We start from the raw sequence: 27,134 nt of genomic DNA on the forward strand, positions 1-27,134 counted from the left end.
CCTGTGGACATTATAACCAGAGCAGGTCTGCAATGCAGATCTTGCTGTGATTTTAGTCTCTTGAATCGCAGCAATGCGGATGTTGTGCCGCTTCATGAAATCGACTATCTCCGTAATCTTCCCAGTTAGTCCATTACAGTTTAACTGCAGAATTCTGAAGTGCATGAGGGGTGACGCCGCCACTCTAGGGGTAAGTGACGGGTGACTACGCCTAGGTTGTGGAAGGCCAGGACGCAATTGCTGTTGTGGCCTTGGGACTGGGCGCCCTTGGGCAAGCATTGGGGTACCCGGATGATTTGGGTTTGCGACCTGGCAACATGGCGCGATGAAACCCGTCGAGGAGACCAGAACATCTAGGAAAGTGGCACCACCCAAGGCAGGAGCTGCATTGAGCGGATGTCGCAAACCTATATATTCTGTGCTGGCAGACGGTGCAAATGGAGGCAGGGACTAAGAGTATGTTTCCCTGACCTGCACGATTACTGCCAGAAAAGAGGGGGGGGGGGGGGGGGAGAAGAAGACGGGGGCAGGGGCTGATGCTCAGCATTGCTACCAGCTCTACTACGAAGGTAGTAGTTATGAGTGGTATCAGCTGTTTGAGTTGTTGGCGCCGTGGGGCGCGAGCAGCAGCGGGTACTTGTTGTGGCTTGCTGAGCAGCGAAGCTGCTGGAAGGTAGTGGGGATACGCTTAGGCGTAGACTACGGGACGCCCTTGGACGTGAGCTGCAAGGAGCCACAAAAGATTTATAAAAGTTACGTGGACGTCGGGTTTTGGGATCAAGCCCAGAACAACCTGTCCGATGCAACCATCCCTTGCACGAGACACACTGAACAGAGTATTACCGTCCCAAAAAAGATTCTTTTCTGGCAAATGCAGCAAAACCATTTCTCAGGACCGGGGTCAGGAGACGGACCCGGATTGGGTTCGATACCTTCCCGGAGTAAGAGAATATGTAGCAGTCCTGCTGCAAGGAGCTGCTGGGAGGATGACAATTTGTGGGAGGGACGAAACAAATTAAATGGGGTCACACTGAAATGACAGTCCTTGGTCGGGAAAAATCCCGAGTCGCTCCGGTACATAGAACCGACTGCCTTGGGAAGCGTATAATATGAATTCAATTACTTATGTGTAAATTGTTTTCTAATATCTATTGCATTAAATTAATGTATTATATATATTTACTAGCAGACCCGGCAGGCGTTGTTCTGCCCTAAATTTGGCCTATCTGCATACATTTTAATAAATTTTTCCGTCTAACTCTGCCCTACCCCTCTACACTTTTTCCTTATCTTTTTGTTCACTCCTCTCTCCGTCTTTTTCGCTTCATCTCCATCTTCATCTCATTCTATCTCTTTCTCAGTCTCCTTCTCTATTTGCTCTTCTCTCAAGTTTTTCTCCTTCTTCTTCATCTCTTATTGCCAGTCCCAGAGGGTGGCATGTATTTGGTTCCAGTCCCATTCCGAGTCTCAGTCCCAGTCCCACTCCGGGTCTCAGTCTCAGTCCCAGTCCTAGTCCTAATCCCAGTCCCAATCCGTCTCTGGTATACTTCCCGGAAAAAGGCATCGTAAATACTAATATAGGCAAATTTATATAAGAAATTTCAGGCAAATCGAATAGGACGTATGTAAATAGGAATGTGGGTATTATTAATTCTTTTCTTTATTTCGGCTTCGCATGCATATTTATCAGTTTTGCCAGGTTGATGCGACTAAATCAAATATCACAATGAACTTTAGAGCTCTCGGCAACAGCTTTCATTTGATATCCATAATACACACACATTTTAGGGGTATCCGGGTCCATGTTTTGGCCTATATCTCGAGACCGTAGTCACCCAGCGGCGTAAAACTTACTCTGTACTAAAGCATACATCAACAGCTTCAAATTGATACCCATAATGTAAAAACACTTTCTACGTGTATCCGGGTCTACGTTTTGAGCTATATCTCGAGTCCTTAGCCTCCCAGTTGTATGAAAATTATCCTGTACTATAGCACTCATCAACAGCTTTCATTTGATATACATATTGTATAAACACATTCTAGTGGTACCCGGGTCCACGCTTTGGGCTATATGTCGAGACCCTAGCCTCCCAATTGTATGAAAATTATCATGTACTATAGCACTCATCAACAGCTTTTATTTGATATCCATATTGTATAAACACATTCTAGGGGTACCCGGGTCCACGTTTTGGGCTATATCTCGAGACCCTAGCCTCCCAGTTGTATGAAAATTATCCTGTACTATAGCACTCATCAACAGCTTTCAGTTGATATCCATATTGTATAAACACATTCTAGGGGTACCCGGGTCCACGTTTTGATCTCAAGACCCTAGACACGTAACGAAAAAAGAGGTAGACGTTGGCCGATTCTCAGACCTACCTAATATGCTCACAAAATTTCATGAGAATCGGTTCAGCCATTTCGGAGGAGTTCAGCCTCTAAAACCGTGACAGAAGAATTTTATATATTAGATTACAAATAGTGCGTGCATATTAATATTTGGTTTTATTTACATGCCAATTGAAATTTTTTTTTTCGTGTATTAATATAAATTTTAATATGAGATTTCATGCTTCAATAAAAGAGTAATGAAAATTTAAAATTAGTTACAAGTTAGATTGTAAATTTGTATTAAAATATTTTAGTTTACCTTATTGATTCGGTTTTTGTGAACGGTTTTTCCTTTTGATTGATTTCATCTAAAACCGTAACAATAACTCCATCAATTTTTGTGACTATATGTGGTCCTTGATAATTACTTTCGTGTTTATTTCTAGGTTCTTTTTGTAATACTAACTTATCGTTTATATTAATAGCTAACGGACGCGCCCTCTTATCATATAGATCCTTATTTTTAACTTTATGTTTGTTAATTAAATCTTTTGCTATTTTATGTGTTTTTTGTAGTCTATATTTTAGTTCTTTTGCATAATTTTCAACATTGTAAATTGGATCGATTTGTTCCTTTTGAACTTCATTTGGTAAGGTAACATATCTACCGAATACTAATTCGTATGGAGTAAATCCATTATCAGAAACTGTACTAGGAGTTGTGTTATGCAAAAATGTAAAATATTTCAAATAAACGTCCCATTCGGGGAAGTTATAATTTAGAAAATCTCGTAAATATTCATTAAACACCCGATGATTTCTTTCAATTGTACCTAGGGTTTCATGATGTTTCAAGCTGTAGAAAAATTATGTTCGATTTTTAGGAGTTTAGTTAATTCAGAGAAAATTTCATTTTTATATTCGGTTCCTAAATCGGTTTTAATTTAATTCTTCATGCCATAAATGAGGATGAAGCCTTCAAAAATGGCTGTTGCAATTGTTTTTGTTGTCTTATCAGGGATTGATATTGTAACTAGGTATTTGCTTAAGTCGCACATAATGGTAACCGCGAACCTATTTCCATTATTCGACTCAGGCAAAGGTCCTATTGTATCTATAACTACGACATCGAAAGGTTTGCAGGGTGTTGGCGTAAGCACCAAATTTTCTTTGGTTTTTGGCTTGACTTTATTCAAAAGGCACTTTTTGTGTATGTGGCAATATCACGGGTCATACCTTTCCAATAATATTTTGTACGTATTTTTGCGTAAAGCTTTTTATTTCCGCAGTGACCACCTGATATCGGGTCATTGTGGTAAATTTCCATTAGTTTAAGTTTTTTGTCGTTGTTCGTAACTGTTTCGACAGGTTCTATTAATAGTGTTTGTAAATTTTTTAAAATTGAATTCCCTGTACTTTTAAAATTTGAAATAGAAAAATATTTAAATATTTACAAGTTAGATTGTAAATTTGTATTAAAATATTTTAGTTTACCTTATTGATTCGGTTTTAAAGCTTTTTATTTCCGCAGTGACCACTTGATATCGGGTCATTGTGGTAAATTTCCATTAGTTTAAGTTTTTTGTCGTTGTTCGTAACTGTTTCGACAGGTTCTATTAATAGTGTTTGTAAATTTTTTAAAATTGAATTCCTGTACTTTTAAAATTTGAAATAGAAAAATATTTAAATATTTGATCATCTCTTTGCCATTCTGCTTGCTTAATATTGTGTTTACCAGCTTCTTTTTCAAGCTTCAAAAGTAATTAATCTAATTGCATCATTTTGTTAGTATACACAATATTAAGTAACTCAAGTTTTTTATGTTTTAAATGCGCATATATTTATACTCAGTTGAGCAGAGCTCACAGAGTATATTAAGTTTGATTGGATAACGGTTGGTTGCACATATATACATACATATATAAAGGAATCGAGATAGATATAGACTTCCATATATCAAAATAATCAGGATCGAAAAAAAATTTGATTGAGCCATGTCCGTCCGTCCGTCCGTCCGTCCGTCCGTTAACACGATAACTTGAGTAAATTTTGAGGTATCTTGATGAAATTTGGTATGTAGGTTCCTGAGCACTCATCTCAGATCGCTATTTAAAATGAACGATATCGAAGTATAACCACGCCCACTTTTTCGATATCGAAAATTTCGAAAAACCGAAAAAGTGCGATAATTCATTACAAAATACAGATAAAGCGACGAAACTTGGTGGATGGGTTGACGTTATGACGCAGAGTAGAAAACTAGTAAGATTTTGGACAATGGGCGTGGCACCGCCCACTTTTACAAGAAGGTAATTTAAAAGTTTTGCAAGCTGTAATTTGGCAGTCGTTGAAGACATCATGATGGAATTTAGCAGGAACGTTACTACTATTACTATATATGTGCTAAATAAAAATTAGCAAAATTGGATTAAGAACACGCCCACTTTTTAAAAAAAAATTTTTTTTAATTCAAATTTTAACAAAAAATTTAATATCTTTACTGTATATAAGTAAATTAAGTCAAAATTCAACTCCAGTAATGATATGATGCAACAAAATACAAAAATAAAAGAAAATTTCAAAATGGGTGTGGCTCCGCCCATTTTCATTTAGTTTGTCTAGAATACTTTTATTGCCATAATTCGAACAAAAATTTACCAATCCTTCTCAAATTTGGTAGGAGCATAGATTCTATGACGGTAACTGTTCTCTATGAAAATGGGCGAAATCGGTGGAAGCCACGCCCAGTTTTTATACACAGTCCACCGTCTGTCCTTCCGCTCGGCCGTTAACACAATAACTTGAGCAAAATCCGATATATCTTTACTAAACTAAGCCCACTTACTTATATGAACTCCCTTTATCTTGGTATAAAAAATTGCCGAAATCCGACCATAACCACGCCCACTTTATCGATATCGAAAATTACGAAAAATGAAAAAAATGCCATAATTCTATACCAAATACGAAAAAAGGGATGAAACATGGTAACTGGATTGGTTTATTGACGCAAAATATAACTTTGGAAAAAACTTTGTAAAATGGGTGTGACACCTACCATATTAAGTAGAAGAAAATGAAAAGATTCTACAGGGCGAAATCAACAGCCCTTGGAATCTTGGCAGGATACTGTTAGTGGTATTGCATATATAAATAAATTTGCAGTACCCGACAGATGATTTTCTGGATCACCTGGTCCACATTTTGGTCGATACCGCGAGAACGCCTTCACATATACATCTAAGGGCCACTCGCTTTTAAAACCCTCATTAATACCTTTAATTTGATATCCATATCGTACAAACACATACTAAAGTCACCCCTGTCCCACCCTAATGGCGATATCTCGAAAAGGCGTCCACCTATAGACCTAATGCCCACTCCCTCTTAAAATGCTCAGTAACACCTTTCGTTTGATACCCATATCGTACAAACATTCTAGAGTCACCCCGGGCCCACCCTAATGGCGATATCTCGAAAAGGCGTCCACCTATAGACCTAATGCCTACTCCCTCTTAAAATGCTCAGTAACACCTTTCGTTTGATACCCATATCGTACAAACATTCTAGAGTCACACCTGGCCCACCCTAATGGCGATATCGCGAAAAGGCGTCCACCTATAGACCTAATTCGCACTCCCTCTTAAAATGCTCAGTAACACCTTTCGTTTGATACCCATATCGTACAAACATTATAGAGTCACCCTTGGTCCACCTTTATGGCGATATCTCCCTTTTAAAACACTCATTACCACCTTTCATTTGATACCCATATCGTACAAACACATTCTAGAGTCACCCTGTCCCACCCTAATGGCGATATCTCGAAAAGGCGTCCACCTATAGACCTAATGCCTACTCCCTCTTAAAATGCTCAGTAACACCTTTCGTTTGATACCCATATCGTACAAACATTCTAGAGTCACACCTGGCCCACCCTAATGGCGATATCTCGAAAAGGCGTCCACCTATAGACCTAATGCCTACTCCCTCTTAAAATGCTCAGTAACACCTTTCGTTTGATACCCATATCGTACAAACATTATAGAGTCACCCTTGGTCCACCTTTATGGCGATATCTCCCTTTTAAAACACTCATTACCACCTTTCATTTGATACCCATATCGTACAAACACATTCTAGAGTCACCCTGGCCCACCCTAATGGCGATATCTCGAAAAGGCGTCCACCTATAGACCTAATGCCCACTCCCTCTTAAAATGCTCAGTAACACCTTTCGTTTGATACCCATATCGTACAAACATTCTAGAGTCACCCCTGGCCCACCCTAATGGCGATATCTCGAAAGGGCGTCCACCTATAGACCTAATGACCACTCCCTCTTAAAATGCTCAGTAACACCTTTCATTTGATACCCATATCGTACAAACTCATTCTAGAGTCACCCTTGGGCCACCCTAATGGCGATATCTCGAAAAGGCGTCCACCTATAGACCTAATGCCCACTCCCGTTTAAAATGCTCAGTAACACCTTTCGTTTGATACCCATATCGTACAAACATTCTAGAGTCACCCCTGGCCCACCCTAATGGCGATATCTCGAAAGGGCGTCCACCTATAGACCTAGTGCCCACTCCCTCTTAAAATGCTCAGTAATACCTTTCGTTTGATGCCCATATCGTACAAACACATTCTAGAGTCACCCCTGGCCCACCCTAATGACGATATCTCGAAACGGCGTCCATCTATAGACCTCATGCCCACTCCCTCTTAAAATGCTCAGTAACACCTTTCGTTTGATACCCATATCGTACAAACATTCTAGAGTCACCCTTGGTCCACCTTTATGGCGATATCTCGAAAAGGCGTCCACCTATAGAACTAAGGATTACTCCCTTTTAAAATACTTATTGCCATCTTTCATTTGATACCCATATCATACAAACACATTCTAGAGTCACCCCTGGCCCACCCTAATGGCGACATTTCGAAAAGGCGTCCATCTATAGACCTAATGCCCACTCCCTCTTAAAATGCTCAGTAACACTTCGTTTGATACCCATATCGTACAAACATTCTAGAGTCACCCCAGGCCCACCCTAATGGCGATATCTCGAAAAGGCGTCCACCTACATTCCTAATTCCCACTCCCTCTTAAAATGCTCAGTAACACCTTTCGTTTGATACCCATATCGTACAAACATTCTAGAGTCACCCTTGGTCCACCTTTATGGCGATATCTCGAAAAGGCGTCCACCTATAGACCTAATGCCCACTCCCTCTTAAAATGCTCAGTAACACCTTTCGTTTGATACCCATATCGTACAAACATTCTAGAGTCACCCCTGGCCCACCCTAATGGCGATATCTCGAAAGGGCGTCCTCCTATAGACCTAGTGCCCACTCCCTCTTAAAATGCTCAGTAACACCTTTCGTTTGATGCCCATATCGTACAAACACATTCTAGAGTCACCCCTGGCCCACCCTAATGACGATATCTCGAAAAGGCGTCCACTTATAGACCTCATGCCCACTCCCTCTTAAAATGCTCAGTAACACCTTTCGATTGATACCCATATCGTACAAACATTCTAGAGTCACCCTTGGTCCACCTTTATGGCGATATCTCGAAAAGGCGTCCACCTATAGAACTAAGGATTACTCCCTTTTAAAAAAGGCGTTCACCTATAGAACTAAAGCCCATTCCCTTTTAAAATACTCATTATCACCTTTCATTTGATACCCATATCGTACAAACACATTCTAGAGTCACCCCTGGTCCACCTTAATGGGGACATCTCGAAAAGGCGTCCACCGATAGACCTAAGGCCCACTCCCTCTTAAAATGCTCAGTAACACCTTTCATTTGATACCCATATCGTACAAACAAATTCTAGAGTCAGCCCTGGTCCACCTTTATGGCGATATCCCTAAATGGCGTCCATCCATAGAACTATGGCCTACTCTCTCTTAAAATACTCTTTAATACCTTTCATTTGATACACATGTCATACAACCACATTCCAGGGTTACCCCAGGTTCATTTTCCTTATTTGGTCTCCATAGCTCTCAACTGAGTATGTAATGTTCGGTTGCACCCGAACTTAGTCTTCCTTACTTGTTTTAAATTGATTTTATCATTATCGTTGTCATGACAAATTTGGCTTTTTATCCTATGGATTTTCTTGGAAAAATTATATGTAAATTTGTCGAATACTGTAATTTGACATATTCTTCGTTTATGTCTTCAGCCGATTGTTGTAGTTGTTCGTGACGTTTCGTCATTGACCTCGTCTGTACCGCTAAAATTTGATTATTCGAATATTTAAGTTCTTGAATTGAAATTCGCGATAATGCGTCTGCACCTACGTTAGATTTTCCTTTAATATATTCTATGGTAAAATTATATTCGGACAATTCCAAACGGATTCTGGAAAGTTTCGACGACGGATCTGTCATATTAAAAAGTTAAACTAGTGGACGATGATCTGATTTAACTTTGAAGTGAGTGCCATAAATATATGCACGAAATTGCTTTATTGCAAAATATATTGCCAAAAGTTCTAATTAAATTATTGCTTTATTTTGTGTTTGCTAAAGGATTTTGAAGCAAACCAAATTGGCAAGTCGTTACCATTATGATTTTGGCTCGGTATCGCACCACAACCTAACTTTGAAGCATCTAGCGTAATTATAAATTCTTTGGTGAAATCTGGATATTGTTATAGTTTTGGAGAAATCAGACTTTTTCTTAGCTTTTCGAAAGCTAACTCACATGCCGTATCCCAATTAAATTCAACTTTTTTCTAATCAAACGATTCAATGGAGCTGCTAAAGAAGCGAAATGTGGAATGAATCTCCCATAATAATTTGCAAATGCCACGAATCTTCGGACAGCGTCTTTATCGCGTGGCTTAGGATACCTTCTAATTGCTTCAATTTTCGAATCGTCTGGTAGCAACCCATTTGCTGAGCATTTATGCCCTAAGAAAGTTACTTCAGGTCGAAGAAAATTACATTTTTTTGGGTAAAGTCGCAAGTTGAACTTCCTACAGGTCTCGAAAACTTTTTTTAGATTATTGAGATGATGTGCTTCGCTAAATCCAATTATAATAGTAACATACATAAAGGCTTGGTTGGGTGAAATACCAGAAAATGCAATTGACATCATTCTTGAAAATGAATTTGGAGCCACGTTTAGACCAAATTGTAACACCTTCCATCGAAAAGCTCCGCGGTCAGTATTAAAAGATGTTATGTCTCTTGAATCTTTGTGAAGTGGAATTTGGTGAAAACCCGAAAAAGATCTAAAGTAGAAAAGAATTTCTTTCTTTTTTTCTAAACACCCAAAGGCGATGATACGAAATACAGCAATGGGCTGTATTCGAAAGGTGTTACAAAGATCAGATGAGATGTACCACAACCAAATAGAAAAAGAAATATTTGTATTACTAAGGAATAACGATTTCCCCGATAAAACTATTAAAAGCTCATTAAATAAATCAAAACATCAAAACCAAAAGCAAAAATCCGAAAACCCAGTAATTTTCAAATCAGTTATTTAGGTGCCTCAACTCTCTGAACGACTCGCGACGTCAGATTGTTACAATAAAGAAAATATTAAAATAGCACACAAGCCCATAAATACCTTGAAAACCTTTTTCAACAAAACAAAATCTAAAATACCCGAAATGGAAAAAAGTAACGTAGTTTATGAAATTCCATGCAAAGGTGGTAAAAACAATGAGCCTTGTTTATGTAGGAACAAGCAAACAAAAATTGAAAAGTAGACTTGCCCAGCACAAGTCGGATTTAAAACATTGCCATAATGTAATGAATTAAAAAACAGCACTCATGATGCACTGTAAAATGAGAGCACATACACCAAATTTTGAAGAAACAAAGATTCTCCAGCAAGAACAACATTATAGCAAACGTTTCACTCTAGAAATGTTACATATCGTCGACAAAGATACAAACATTAGGCTCAATTATAAGACAGATATAGCGAACTGCGCGCACAGCTACAAATATTTACTTTCCAACAAGACAGTACACAGCTCCACGTCAGACAGAGCAGACGTGTAAATAAAAACAATGTATGTACATATATTTTGATCAATTTTACAATTTTTAATATGTGCAATTGACAATGTTTTATTTTATTTTGTTTTGATTTTGTCAATAGTTACGCCCTGAAGACGGTTACCGGAAGAGTGGCCGAAATATATTGGTAGTAAAACTTAAGCATATTGTGTTTTACTCAATTTGACCTGAAGGCAGCTTTAAACAAAATAAGAAAAGAATTTCGCACGGCCAAGGTTATCCAAAATATCGTCTACACGTGCCAAAGGAAATTTATCGGCAATTAACTTTTTATTTACAGCCCTAAAGTCGACGCACATTCTATATGATTTTTGGCCATTTAGGTCTTTTTTCGGTACCAAAATCAAGGGACTGTTGTAATTTGAACAACTATTTTCGATCAGATCGTTTTCCAATAATTTATTAACCTGTTTATTTATTTCTTCGCGTTGAGAATACGGTAGGCGGTAATTTTTAATGTATACTGGCGTCGTATCGTTTAGTCTTAGTTTTTGTTCATAAAAATTGTTTATTGTCATTTTATCATTGTCTAGCGCAAAAATATCGGAATATTGTAAACATAAGTTAATAAGCTTATTTTCAGCATAATTAGGTATTTGTTTTTCTAAAATGCTTTTAAGTTCTTTGATACGACTATCTTGTTTTACTGGGTTATTGATTTTATAAACGTGATAATTAGAAAGTTTTTTTGTTTGGATGTTGCAGTTATTTACGTATTTTACGCTATTTGTGGTGTTTATTATTTTAATGATCGGATTACTAGTATCAACTATACATTTCGCTGTGAAAACACCGTCAGAAATCTCTTGAGAATCCACGTGTTGCGGGGGAATGTGGCACCCGGGTCGTAGGGCGCGATCGCACGCAAATAAAGAAAATAAAAAAGAAGAATTAATACCGAGTAATCACCATGTATTATTATTTATTTATAAAATATAAAGTGAGATATTAGCGACGAGCTATGTTATGTGTTTACAAAAATGAAACTCTCACAAACTAGTTGTTTCACAATATAAATAGTTATTCCGACTTTATATGCAGTAGGAAGATGCAGAACGAACTTAATGGAAATACAAAATCCAAATTTATCAAAGTGCAAGCTTCCCGCAAGTGCGAGTAGTTAGGATATAAGAAATTTCCACTTGGCAATTCAAAGCGGGCAATTATAATTTTGTCAATTCAAATGCGCACGGATGAGCGCAATTATAATGCGGAAAACTAGATATATCAATTAAAATCGACAACTCACTGTGCACTTGGAAAATTCACTTTATAGTAATTTGCAAATATTAATGACGATGAAAGTCGCACTTAGTAGAAAAAAATGGAAAAAGGTGGGAAATGGTTGATTTATATAACTCACTTTTTACTACTCACCTGGGGCTAGCTGCTGGCTCTTTGACGTTCCAAATAGAAAAGAAAAATTTAAAAACGAAAAAGGTCCGCACCACCTGCCGATAGCTAACTTTCGTCGAGTTTTTCCCCTTTGAAGTTAGCGCTCGGCAGGGGTGGGCCGTTACCGGTAAATAATAATATTGCCAAAAAATGTGCATTAGGGTGGTAGCGAATATTTAGGCTGGTGGCATAAACATGCCGGCCCCCTTGCGGCGAGCAACTCGAAAGAGCAAAAGAAAAAACTGGTGAGTACGCCAGCAACCTTCCCAAGGCAGGACAAAATAAATAAATTAAAACTATGATGTGTATGTATCGTTGGATCGTAAGTACGATCTCCGGCGGACATCCGTGCTCGCCGTAATGCAGCCTCGCTGAACTTGTAGTATAGTTTAAGGTTTTATAGTGGGTGGGCTCCGGACACGACGAGGCCGAATATTGTGGTTTGGGTGAGGAGCCCGCCGACAGTCGACGCGGGTGTGCCGCCGACCATAATACTGGCGTAGACGTCGGCGCCCAAAGTCAGCAACACTGGCGACGATCGGTAAAACGTCGGATCGGCCAGCTTCATGAACTGGAATGGGGCCGCTACCGACGGGTCCAGATTTGCCGTGGGGTTTAACCTGGCATAGTTTGCTATTACGGTGGCTTGGGTCGTGATCTTTCCCGCTACCCCATACTTCCCTCGAAGAACGATGGTGCACCTCGAAAGACGTGCGGTATTGTTACGCTCCAGGTGTAGATCTTTGCACAAATTGGCTTCGATAATGCTGTTGGGAACGCAGGCATCTAACAGGGCGCGGACCAGGTGTAAACGGCCTCCTGCCTCAATTCGGACTATGGCTGTCGGCGCGATGGCGATCAATGCTCGAGTTATAGTCGGTGCCGCTAAATTGTCCCGGAGTCGACCACTTCTGAAGCCGGCTGGGGTTGTTGTTTGGCGCGCGAGGGTGGTTGTGGTACCCTCCTTGCATGGTTGATACGGGGCCGCTCTGCCAGTGGAGCGTCGGGTCGAGCGGAACGGACGCGGCTCCGCGCCGCCCCGGCGCCTACTGGCATTGCGGTGCGATGGGCGGAAAGGACGGGTCTACGCGCCATCCTCGTGTTCTATGTGTCTCTGATTGCTTTTCTGCTTCTCATGCTGAAGCAGTGGTCGGAAGGATCGTGCTTCTCCACTGGCAGTTGGGGCGATGGCTAAGGCGGCTGCACTTCTCATGAACTCTTCCATCTCCTTCTCCTCCTCTTCTACCTGTTGGGCCCACGATCGTGTGTCCCCGGTGATGTTGATCGATAGCACCACGTCGCTTTCGTCGTCGTCGCGCTCTTCGCAAGGGATCGGGCGTGGCCGTGCTTGCTCGTCCTCCATGTGCAGCGTAGTGTGGTGTGGTTCACGGCAGCGGCGGCAACGGTCGTTGCTAGGGCATATCTCTAACCGATGGAACGGCGATAGGCAATTGGGGCAGTGCCGGTGTATATGGACGGCCCGGAGGCGTTCTTCTGCCGACATTCCCCTGTACCGCGGGCATAGTCGTATGCCGTGGTTCTTCTGGCACAATCGGCAGGAGACGGTGAAGGAGTCAACGCGTTGCTCCGTCTTGTAGCGTTTGACCGAGGAAACCGGTCATTCTGGAACGGGAACTTGTTATTATTTGTTTTGCATTTTAAGTGAGTTGGGTGGCGTTTGGGCGGAGAGTAGAAGCTTAATTGGTCGAGCTTGTGGTTGGCGTACCCGGGTTAAGGGTTTATTGGGATGAATAATCTGGTTAAGTTATTCTGCCGATGTAGTGACGTGTAGTGTTTGAACCCACTGTTAGGTTTAGTAAACTTTGATTGACATACGCCTAAAATGACCTTTCGTTTTGAAATTAGTTTCATCAGAATGAAAATGCTGATATTGAAAGCCACCAATAGTAATATTAAGAATTATAAAATATAGACTTAGGGCAAACTATATTTTATGGTGTTTGCCTAAGGCAGGCAATACGCGACAATATACGGTATATCATGGTAAACCCGTCTGTTGTCACGGCTCCTTGTAATTGCCTTACACAAATTTTGTCACAAAACTTACCCACGCCCATGCAAATGTGACTATGAATATAACTTATGAGTGACTGTAAAATGACTAGTCAAATGACGTCGTGCAGATAAAATGTGCGGCAGATGTAAAGAGGCCCTTATTCGCTGTCTGGGAACACTCTTTGTGTTGATTTGGGCCATGTTGTGTGAGAATCACAAATTGTGGTGTGTTTGTTGATTTCAACACAACCCTGGCAGGGATGGCCTACACTATCGAGTGTGGTAACTTGTAGAGCTGTCAGCTGATAACTCTTCCACTCACTGGAATGAGGCAGTTGTGCGGTGCTGCCAATTTGGCAGTGTAATGAGACATAATGGTCATGTCATGCAATCATTTAGGGACAGCTCGCGTCTGAGTCTTGACGCGACATCAACGCTTATAATTATTTCTGGAAATTTTAATTTTTTTTTGTTTTGGGTTTTCCCATAACGTTGATTTTGTTGAATTACTATTTCGTAAAAACATTCTGACCCTTCCTTAAATTATTTTATCAATCTTAAAGATTGTATTGAAATCTCCCATTAGCTCTTCCACCGTTAAGTGTACGCTACTAAACAACGTTGAAAGGCTTGGAAATTTTACGGTCTTAAAATTCGAAGTTATTTCTTTATAGCTCACGAAACAGTCTAAACTAAGTTGGAGTTTAGAAGAAAACTTAACTTTAAAAATAATAATGGCAACTGATTTAAGGAAAATAATTATTTTGCTCATATCTTTTAATGTTTTTTTGTTTTTGATAAAAGGAAGCCCGTGATAAATAAACCAGAGCGCGCCTTCTTATCTAGGTCTATATTTCCGCGATTATATATATGTATTCTGATTTTGTTCACGTACTAACACTCGGGTGTGTTGGATCTCATGGATCCGAGTTGTGATACCCTTTGGATCGCGCGCAATGTGCTTACTGCGTAAGAAAAAGTCATCGAGTGGCACCCTTGTTTCGTTCATTCAAAATGACATTCATTCATGGAAATGAGTATAGATACTTTTTGAATGAATTTTCATTACGAAGGAAAACGTATGATGGGTAAATATACTAGTATACTAGTATCGTTCCTTTTTTTATAATTTTATAAATTTTCTAATTTCTTATTCCTCTTTCTTTTCATTTCAGCAAATTTTGGTTTCACATTTATTTCATCAGCAGTTTTATAATATTTGAGAAAAGCCCAGAATTTTTCGAGACCCTACAGTTGGCCAGTTTCATAGTCCTCATACACATTTGGTCGGAATTTCTTCTCGTCATCATACGAATATAATCTAAATAGGCATTCCAATCTATAACGAAACCCTTTGCTTGCATCTTCAAGAGCCAGCATACGAAATTCATTGTACCTTGTGTTATTGATGGCGAGTGATAGCATATTTACATACTTATCGTGAATCACTGTGCGTTTGATTCACTAATTAGTAAATGCGCATTTAACTATTTACGTAGCCATTGTGTGTGCTTCGTATTGTTAGTTTGGGCCAAATCTTCCACGCGAATAGGCAAGGTGCTCAATATATGAATATGGGTGACAATCGTCCATAAACGGTGCCAAATGTTGTAGCTGCTGCAGGAGCTGATAACATGGGAAATGATACATAGGAGCTCCTAAATCGAGCTTTGAGTTCGAATACAGATGGGTCGTTTAGGCCACTTAGAACAATACCGGTTTTTAGCATACATTTGTTTATATCAACAGTTATCTCTCTCGTTGGCATTCTACTTGCTTGTACATGGTCAGTTGACAAACATTGCGAAGCGTATTTTATAATGCTATATTTACGTGCTGCTTTTTGGGTGATAACATTTTGTTTGATCATCTAATCAAAAAACATAATGATCTACGCATAAATGGCTATCATGAATTTCATCGCGCTACATCTATGCAAAAAGGTATACCATTGAATGTGGTATCACTTTGGAATTCTATGCTATTGGCTGTACAGGCGGGTATACATCATTATTATGGCGTTGATTTCTGGCCGCATTGTGCACTTAATTTTTTCTCGCCAGCTTCTCATGTTGCGGGTTTCAACACGTTAAATACGTTGGTATTAAGCCTAACGCATGTAGTTTGTATTTCGAAAGTGCATATATAAATTTAATAAATCAACACCACCACCTGATGCGCTACGTGGCGGCCATAGTGCATCCGGATCATTGGGTCTCATGCAGCCCGGTGGTAATACCAGTGATTTACTAGAGAAACAGGCCGACCTCATTGCCTATTTGAAAGATCATAATCAAAAGTCAATCAGAAATTGCACCCACTGCAATTAAACGCGCGTACAGTGAATTTGACACATTAATACAAATGAATAGACGGTCCGATTGGTGAATCCTATCAGTGCCGTATGACGAGATTAAATAAAAGTTTTAGTTATGTGTTGACGAGGATACATTTATTTTCGTACCTGTCGCTTAGATTTTCGCCCCCGGCCGAATCCCGGAACAAGCACACCCTTGCACTACTGCAAGAGGAGCTAAAGGCACTATGGAAGAAGACCAAGTCCACATATGAAGGTCTTCTCAGCAATCCTGAGCTGTCCAAAGAGGAACTCAGCTCGCTAAGAAGAAAGAACAAAAGTTGCTTCGCATGCTACCTACAATGCATGTCTGCTGTGGCGGATGAAGCCGAAGCTATCACCCCACAGCCGGCGAAAGATGAAGCAAAGGATGACGACTCATCGCGCCGTGGACATAAAATGCGGCTGCCGCCTTGTGACACTGATGTATTTAAAGGCGACTACCTTTCCTGGCCAGCCTTTAGAGATATGTTCACGGCGATATACATCCACAATACTGATATGAAAGATGTCGAGAAATTATACTATTTAAAACAAAAAACGCAAGGGGAGGCAAAAGAAATAGTGGGCAGGTGCTCGTTAACAAACGAGGGTTTTGCAACCGCCTGGAAAAACTTAAGCGACAGATATGAAAATAAACGTATCCTAGAAAACACACAACTTAAACTCTTATTTAATCTGACGGCAGTCGAACAAGAGTGTGGAACCTCAATCAAAAAATTCCAACGGGAGATAAACAATTGCATCTCCGCGCTACAATGTCATAATATTGACATCACAAATTGGGACGCAATCATAACCTACTTATGCTCCACAAAACTCCCTGAATCTACATTGGCTCTTTGGGAACAGACCGTAGAACAGAAGACAGATATTCTGAAATGGGAGGATATGGACAAATTCCTGTCTAATCGCTTCCAGACATTAGAGACGGTTTCTGATCTTAGGGGTAACAAAACTACAAAAGCACCCAAAAGTCAAAATTCGAATTCTAGGGAAAATTCTACAAAACTTGGGGTTTACCAAGCCAGCGTACCCAAATCAGCCTGTAAGATGTGCAACAGTACGGAGCACAAATTACGAAATTGCCAAAAATTCCGTAGGTTGTCTACATCAGGGAAAATCGAGTTTGTAAAAAGCAATAGTTATTGTCTGAACTGTCTGTCGGGTGGACACACCGTGACACGATGCACCAGCCCGTTCAACTGCAGCACGTGCCACGCAAGGCACAACACCTTGCTCCATCTCCCGACAGCACAACAAAAGACAACGCCTCAAATGTGGACTCAAAACGCCACCCACAACACACCTTCAACCTCACAACAGGCTAGGGCAAGGATGGAGTCTGATAAAAGACAAGATAGATACTCATCAACGTTCACATAACACCCCTTTGTATACACATTAAATCCTCGTCAGGATTTCTATTTGTGTTTCACTTTCACTTGCATACACATTAAATCCTCGTCGGGATTTCTATCTGTGGTTCAAACATTACACATTATATCCACATTGGGATTACCATCTGTGTTTTTTAAATTTTTTTTTAAAAACACGCCAAATTTTTTGGAGAATATTTCTATCTGTGTCCAATACACCCGTTTAGACACATTAAATATTTGCAGACGAATTCTCTTCTCTGCATTGCAAATCACTGTAGACACATTAAATCCTCGTCAGGATTTCTATCTGTGCTGCAGATCACTATATTTATATCACTTTATACACACTAAATCCTCGTCAAGATTTCTATCTGTGTTTATTTCCATATCACTGTATACACATTAAATCCTCGTCAGGATTTCTATCTGTGGCTTACACAATCCTCGTGAGGATCTCTATAAGTGGTTCATATCACTGGCCACATTACATTCACGGCAAAATTTACATTTGATAAAATTTTTTGCTTATCACCATTCACATAAGATTGCTATCTGTGTTAACACATTCAATCAGACCAGAATTCATGTGTTCTTAAAGCTTTTACTTATACAGCACAATCACAGCAGGATTGATAGCTGGACTACGTTAAAAAAAAAAAAAAAAACGAAAACACTCTTAAAATTTTTGTTGTGGTTGCATTTACACCAAAGCCACTAAGTCGTTTACCTCCGAGCTCGACACCTTCAAAGAAACAAAATATTCAAATTAATAAAATCAATGGAGACTTATATTAGATTGGCTGATTCCATAGTGGAGTTTGAACAAGATTTCAACTCTGCCCCGGCCGAATCCCGGAACAAGCACACCCTTGCACTACTGCAAGAGGAGCTAAAGGCACTATGGAAGAAGACCAAGTCCACATATGAAGGTCTTCTCAGCAATCCTGAGCTGTCCAAAGAGAAACTCAGCTCGCTAAGAAGAAAGAACAAAAGTTGCTTCGCATGCTACCTACAATGCATGTCTGCTGTGGCGGATGAAGCCGAAGCTATCACCCCACAGCCGGCGAAAAATGAAGCAAAGGATGACGACTCATCGCGCCGTGGACATAAAATGCGGCTGCCGCCTTGTGACACTGATGTATTTAAAGGCGACTACCTTTCCTGGCCAGCCTTTAGAGATATGTTCACGGCGATATACATCCACAATACTGATATGAAAGATGTCGAGAAATTATACTATTTAAAACAAAAAACGCAAGGGGAGGCAAAAGAAATAGTGGGCAGGTGCTCGTTAACAAACGAGGGTTTTGCAACCGCCTGGAAAAACTTAAGCGACAGATATGAAAATAAACGTATCCTAGTAAACACACAACTTAAACTCTTATTTAATCTGACGGCAGTCGAACAAGAGTGTGGAACCTCAATCAAAAAATTGCAACGGGAGATAAACAATTGCATCTCCGCGCTACAATGTCATAATATTGACATCACAAATTGGGACGCAATCATAACCTACTTATGCTCCACAAAACTCCCTGAATCTACATTGGCTCTTTGGGAACAGACCGTAGAACAGAAGACAGATATCCCGAAATGGGAGGATATGGACAAATTCCTGTCCAATCGCTTCCAGACATTAGAGACGGTTTCTGATCTTAGGGGTAACAAAACTACAAAAGCACCCAAAAGTCAAAATTCGAATTCTATGGAAAATTCTACAAAACTTGGGGTTTACCAAGCCAGCGTACCCAAATCAGCCTGCAAGATGTGCAACAGTACGGAGCACAAATTACGAAATTGCCAAAAATTCCGTAGGTTGTCTACATCAGGGAAAATCTAGTTTGTAAAAAGCAATAGTTATTGTCTGAACTGTCTGTCGGGTGGACACACCGTGACACGATGCACCAGCCCGTTCATCTGCAGCACGTGCCACGCAAGGTACAACACCTTGCTCCATCTCCCGACAGCACATCAAAAGACAACGCCTCAAAGGTGGACTCAAAACGCCACCCACAACATACCTTCAACCTCACAACAGGCTAGGGCAAGGATGGAGTCTGATAAAAGACAAGATAGTACTAACAACGTGACGTCGTGTCATGCTAACACAACAGAGGGGGTGTTATTAGGAACAGCGCGGGTTAATATAATCCACAACGGAGTTAAATTTTCCGCCAGAGCGCTGATAGACTCTGGGTCCGAATGCTCTTTCATAACTGAAAGACTAAAGAAGCGAATAAACCTTCCGTCCAAACATCTGCATGTGCAAGTGTCAGGAATAAACAATACACCATCTGCACAGGTAAAGGAATCATGTTCGATTAACTTAGGTTCGCTTACAGACCCCTTAGTAAGCATCAATACAGTGGCCCTAGTCCTGCCTCAATTAACAGGGGACCTTCCGACTTGCCAAGTGAGCGCAACGACTCGGCAAGCGTTCCCTGATTTGATTCTGGCGGATAAAAGGTTCTTCATTAATGAACCAGTCGATCTCATACTTGGAGGCGACATTTACCCCCAGATAATACTGAACGGTTTACGGAAGAACGTTCTAAATACGCTTCTCGCCCAAGAAGCCGTCTTCGGTTGGATTTTAACCGGTCGTGCAGATGCACCTCACCCAACCAATACACGAGTATCCTTTTTCAATTAAATTAGCCTAGACAAGCGGCTAGCCGCTTTCTGGGAACTTGAAAACGTACCTACAAAAAAGGCCCTGACCGAAGATAATGCCTATTGCGAGGCACTATATAAAAACACAACGGAAAGGAATTCAGATGGAATATACACCGTCGCCCTTCCATTCAAACAAAGCTTCCCAAAAACCGTCTGTTTGGGCCCATCTCTCAAGAGCGTCTGCTCTCAGTTCTATCGGAACGAGACACGCCTAGCCAATACACCGGCCCTACAGACGGAATACAATAGGGTACTGACAGAATATGTCACGCTAGGGCACATGTCTAAGGTGCACACCGTAGTACCACCACAATCAACTGATTGCTACTTATTACCGCATCATGCGGTGATCAAAGAAGAAAGCACAACGACTAAAGTAAGGGTCGTATTCAATGCGTCGTGCCCGACATCCAATGGCACAAGTCTGAACGATGTGCTACACACCGGCCCAGTACTTCAATCTGACTTAACAATACTACTCCTCCGATGGAGATTCTACAAGTACGTCTTCAACAGCGACATTGAGAAGATGCACAGGCAAATTTGGGTAAAGGAAAATCAAACCCAATACCAAAGAATAGTTTTTCGACTCAAAGCAGAGGACCCTGTCAGCGTGTTTGAGCTCAACACGGTAACCTTTGGGGTAAACTGTGCCCCCTATCTAGCGATCAGAACCCTACATCAACTTGCTGATGACGTCGAAGCATCTTTGCCAACCGCAGCGCACATCTTGCGAAACAGTATTTACGTCGATGACGTCCTTGCAGGGGGGCATAGCATCGAGGCAGCAATCGCGGCTCGCGATGAAATCACAGCTGCACTAAAGTCAGCAGGATTCCCTCTGCGAAAGTGGACCTCTAATTGCAGTAGGATACTACAGGGCATACCCAAACCTCACAGGCTTACGGAAGACTTTCTGGAGTTCGAGGACGCGAGCATGGTAAAAACCCTAGGAATCCGTTGGAACGCGCATTCCGACTATTTTTATTTCACAGCGAAACCAATCGAAAACCAGGATATCTTAACAAAGAGGGCGATCCTATCGGCCATCGCCAAACTCTTCGACCCGTTAGGCTGGCTTGCTCCAGTTATCAGCGTAGCCAATATATTAATGCAGAACATTTGGCTGGAGGGGACGGATTGGGATGAACCGGTATCCACAATCACTCTAGATCGGTGGCAAACCTTTATGCAGGAGTACCCCGCCATTAACCGGATTCGTATACCTCGGTGGGTGCACTTCACCCCAACCAACGATATAGAAATTCACGGCTTCTGTGACGCGTCCGAAAAAGCCTACGCAGCTATGGTTTACGTGCGAGCTAAGATCAACGATAGGACATACGTTAGTATACTCATGGCAAAAACGAGGGTGGCACCAGTAAAAACAATTTCACTACCAAGATTGGAGTTATGCGGTGCCGTCTTGCTGGCTGAGACTTTGGAAACCGTGATGGAGAACCTGAACTTAAGCAAATTTAACATTCACCTATGGACAGATTCAGCCATCGTCCTAGCATGGATTCGAAAACCCCCGTATTCCTGGTCAACATTTGTAGCTCACAGGGTGACAAAAATCGTGGAGAAGGTAGGAACGGAAGCATGGCATCATGTCGAGTCCGCATCAAATCCAGCGGACTTATCCAGCAGAGGACTTCCAGCCACGGACCTAGTCGACAACTCTTTGTGGTGGCAGGGACCTTCTTGGCTGAAAGAAGGCAAAGTGGAATGGCCATCTCAAGGCGAACAGGAGTACCACACAAACATCGAAGAAAAACGAGTACAAGTGCATGCAGCAACAAATATCAACAATAGCGAGGATATTCTTGATCGGTTTTCCGATTTATCAAGGGCGTTGCGGGTAATCTCCTACATTATAAGATTCGCCAATAGAACCCATCCAAAAACTAAACCGTCTTTTAAAGCAGAGTCGCACCGGATTTCGCCTGACGAAATCAAGGCTACGACTAGCCGCCTCATCAGGATATCCCAAACCAACCACTATGCCGAAGAAATAAGCTCTCTGAGAACTAGGAAACCCATCGCGACCAAAAGCGAGATCCTCTCCCTAGACCCCTTTATCGACGAAGATAGTGTCCTTCGGGTGGAGGGTCGTCTCAACGCATCCAGGGACGTTGCCGTCGACGAGCGTCACCCGATAATCCTTCCTTACGCCTGCCGACTCACACGTCTGCTAGTCCAGTTTGTCCACACCATTTCCGTACATGGCGGAAACCAACTGATGCTGCGGCTCCTACGCACGCAATACTGGATACCTCGGGTCAAAAACATGATCCGATCCATCATACACAACTGCAAGGCCTGTACGCTATTCCGCAAACGTTCCCCGACGCAACTCATGGGAACCCTCCCTGCGGAACGCACCACATTTAACAGGGCATTTACCAACACCGGGGTAGAATTCGCAGGACCGTTTGACATCAAGTCTTATAGCGGACGAGGATGCCGCATGTCTAAGGGTTACGTCTGCCTAGTCGTCTGCTTTGCGACTAAGGCGATCCACTTAGAGGCTACTAGCGACCTCAGCACCGCCGCGTTTCTAGCAGCGTTTGGTCGGTTTGTCGCCAGACGAGGATGCCCGAAAAACTTCTACTCCGACAACGGGACGAACTTTGTCGGTGCGTCGAGGGCTCTCCGCTCGGAGTTCAAGGCATTCCTCGTTGATGCGCGCGACCAAAACTCTCTCGAAATACGCCCACCAAACCCTGACATGGCATTTCATACCAGCCGCTGCTCCTCATATGGGCGGGCTGTGGGAAGCGGGAGTCAAGAGTTTCAAAACTCATTTCAAAAAGATCGCATCGGATCATAAATTTACTCTAGAGGAGCTTAGCACCCTTCTGTGTAGGATTGAAAACCTGTCTCAACTCCCGACCCCTAAGCCCATCGTCAAATGACACGTCCAACCTGGAGCCACTTACCCCCGGACACTTCCTAGTCGGAGGCCACCTACTAGCGCCACCCGTGATTGACGTCAGCGAGAATCGCGCTTCACTCGTCAATCGATGGGAAAAACTTAAGGCGCTGCATCAAACCTTCTGCAAACGGTGGAAAAGGGGGTATCTCACCGAATTGCTGAAGCGCGTAAAGTGGAAGCATCCACAATCAAACCTTAAACAGGGAGACCTAGTCGTCATTAAGGAGGATAATCTGCCCCCCAATGAATGGAGACTAGGGCGGATAGCCAACCTTCATTATGGCCCCGATAACCGAGTTCGAGTCGTCGAACTGGATACAGCAAGGGGACAAACCACCAGACCAATCACGAAATTGGTCCTACTACCACCCTCCAGTGAGGGTGTGGAAGATCTGTAACTTCCATTCGTCCAACAACCCGCTTAACCCAGCTCTCGTTCACCCCGAACGAGGCCAACAACCTGCTTAACTCAGCTCTCGTTCACCCCGAACGAGGCCGTTATAACAATCCGCTTAACCCAACTCTGGTTCACCCAGATCGAGGCCAACCAATCCCCCAACCCAGCTCTCGTTCAACCCGAACGAGGCCAACACAATCCTAACACAGATCCACTATCTGCCACAGAATACAAATACCCCCCCCCCCCCCCCCCCCCCCCCCCATGACATCAACCCCTCGAAACGAATGGAGATTGTCTTCATTATTATAAAAAATCATAACCACCCGAAGAAAAATCGTGTCGACTATTTGGCACGTTACGGCTACACCGATTGTGCTTCATCGGATTTTTCTTTCTTCGACCAAACGAATTTGGAAGTTGGTTTGTTATTCCAGAGCTTGGATACACCTGCTCCCAAGCGCAGGTATCCCGTATAAGGGGACATCCTGCACCCCGCACCCATACGCCAAAGGTCAGACGACAAGAAGGACCCGATGGCGAAGTCATTTGACTCAGTCACACAAAGCACAGAATACATCGGTTGTCTGCAACACCGTTGAATCAATAATTACAACCCCCCCCCCCCCCCCTTCCCCTTGAAGGAAGTAAATATTTTACTTCCCATTGAAGATTTTATGTTGTCTGATAGCCTTTGCTATTTGGATAACGGACAAAAATAAGTAATGGTCTTACATTAAACGATTTGTTACTGCCCATACTGAAGTATTACATAGATGGTATACGTAGTACAAAGGTAAAATAATATTGCAATATATAAAAGTCATTCACATACCAACCATTAATGGGTTTTGCGTCGTGGTGCCGTAGGAAAGTCCCAAACGTCCGTCCAAGGTTTTGCCGAAATTCACTCTTAACACCAATTTGTAACATTTCACTCTCAAAAGTACGCCATTGTGCTTGAAGAAAAACTTCTATATATTATAGGTCGCTGCATGATTACTGCCACAAATACCGCCCAATACAACAAATAATGTACCACTACCACCAGTATACGTTAAACCAGCTGGTGGTGGCATTACTCTTTACCCTGCCAGAAGAATATACAAATGATAAATTGAACAAATATTAACATTACAGATTCTCGCTATTCAAAAAACACTATGGCACGTGAGCCTCGAGGAGCCTGAAAATGATCGAGTAGAAATTTTTACGTTTCCTCAAGCTTCGCGCGCCCAAAATCCAAATTTGAAGGTACCTTAGCCTTTGTCCATTCGGCATTGGGTGCGTTGAATTTCGAATGGATTTTGGACCCATTTTATCACGTAAACGATCTACCAACCGACGCAATTTTGGTACCCTCTTCTTCTTTCTCGCGTAAACCGTTGGAATCTAAGAATTCCACGATATCTATCATACGGCACTGATAGGATTCACCAATCGGACGGATTCTTACATCTAAACGCTCGGATATAGCCTGGAACTCTGCACGCGATACCTCGCAAATTTGTGTCCATGCTTTAGTTGAATTTTGATCGCCACTCTGCAGTAAAACAACACAATTGTAGGCGCGTGTCTTGAATTCGTCATCTACGTCGAATATCTTTTTCGATTCTTTGTAGAAAGCTTGCAAGTCACCAATAGGTGGACCTTCGTTGATGTAATTTAGAAAGCTCTCTTCCAATTGTGCAATCAACATACCGAATTGTGTACCCCCATCACCCAGGTGGTTGATCCGCAACACATCGTGTCCCAAAAATTCCGTTAAACGGCAAATTGGATTCCCAATATTAGTTGAAAGCAAATGGCCAACCTGTTGCTTGGCTATATTGGGTGAAGGAAAGTCTACAAGTATCAGCTGCTGGCGACACAACGGTGGAGTCACGCCAAAAGGCAACATACTCGATATAACATTCAATGCATATCCCTTTTTCAGGAATACATTTATAACCAGCAACTTCAGTTTTAGCAACCAGGGGCGATGGTGCAACATTTTTAACATTTTCATTAGCTATATCTCTCGGTGATTTATTTATACCAGATAACTTTAGAGCTTTGCTAGTGATATAGCACTATTATATTGACAATCACCAAATTTAGCTGCAGGCGCATCAACGGGTGATATTATGGCTACTGTGCCGGCAAATTGTGGAAATGCCAAAGCAATACCACTAAATAAAGTGGTTGCATTATGTTTGCCATATTTCTTTGCAACATTGCTGTTATGTTCACAAATATCCGATAATTTTTTTCCATTTAATAAAGGTTCCTTCGCGCAACCAATAAAACACGCATGGTCTTTTAAATGTGTAACTTCCTGCTCTGTTAGGTACCCTGTGTACGATGGCTGTAATCCACAATCGCTACCCGTCTGCCAACATCCATTACATTCGCTATTGAAAGATAATAATTTCACAAAATATTTGTTGTTATTCATTTGTATTAATGTGTCAAATTCACTGTACGCGCGTTTAATTGCAGTGGGTGCAATTTCTGATTGAGCCTTTGATTATGATCTTTCAAATAGGCAATGAGGTCGGCCTGTTTCTCTAGTAAATCACTGGTATTACCACCGGGCTGCATGAGACCCAATGATCCGGATGCATTATGGCCGCCACGTAGCGCATGAGGTGGTGGTGTTGATTTATTAAATTTATATATGTACTTTCGAAATACAAACTACATGCGTTAGGCTTAATACCAACGTATCTAACATGTTGAAACCCGCAACATGAGAAGCTGGCGAGAAAAAATTAAGTGCACAATGCGGCCAGAAATCAACGCCATAATAATGATGTATGCCCGCCTGTATAGCCAATAGCATGGAATTCCAAAGTGATACCACATTCAATGGTATACCTTTTTGCATAGATGTAGCGCGATGAAATTCATGATAGCCATTTATGCGTAGATCGTTATGTTTTTTTGATTAGATGATCAAACAAAATGTTATCACCCAAAAAGCAGCACGTAAATATAGCATTATAAAATACGCTTCGCAATGTTTGTCAACTAACCATGTACAAGCAAGTAGAATGCCAACGAGAGAGATAACTGTTGATATAAACAAATGTATGCTAAAAACCGGTATTGTTCTAAGTGGCCTAAACGACCCATCTGCATCCATTGAGCACCTTGCCTATTCGCGTGGAAGATTTGGCCCAAACTAACCATACGAAACACACACAATGGCTACGTAAATAGTTAAATGCGCATTTACTAATTAGTGAATAAAACGCACAGTGATTCACGATAAGTATGTAAATATGCTATCACTCGCCATCAATAACACAAGGTACAATGAATTTCGTATGCTGGCTCTTGAAGATGCAAGCAACGGGTTTCGTTATAGATTGGAGTGCCTATTCAGATTATATTCGTATGATGACGAGAAGAAATTCCGACCAAATGTGTATGAGGACTATGAAACTGGCCAACTGTAGGGTCTCGAAAAATTCTGGGCTTTTCTCAAATATTATAAAACTGCTGATGAAATAAATGTGAAACCAAAATTTGCTGAAATGAAAGGAAAGAGGAATAAGAAATTAGAAAATTTTTAAAATTATA

General features: G+C 41.5%; 2 pseudogenes; one reads left to right on the forward strand and one right to left on the reverse strand.

Annotated features, from left to right (window-relative positions):
• Window positions 1-16,177, forward strand: part of LOC137234819 (transmembrane protein 192-like) — a 30,641-nt pseudogene extending 14,464 nt beyond the window's left edge.
• Window positions 16,178-25,810: 9,633 nt separating this feature from the next.
• Window positions 25,811-26,694, reverse strand: LOC137234820 (transmembrane protein 192-like; annotated as a pseudogene).
• Between the last annotated feature and the right edge of the window lie 440 nt (window positions 26,695-27,134).

This window comes from Eurosta solidaginis, chromosome X, assembly GCF_040869045.1.
Source record: "Eurosta solidaginis isolate ZX-2024a chromosome X, ASM4086904v1, whole genome shotgun sequence".
Taxonomy (NCBI): Eukaryota; Metazoa; Arthropoda; class Insecta; order Diptera; family Tephritidae; genus Eurosta; species Eurosta solidaginis.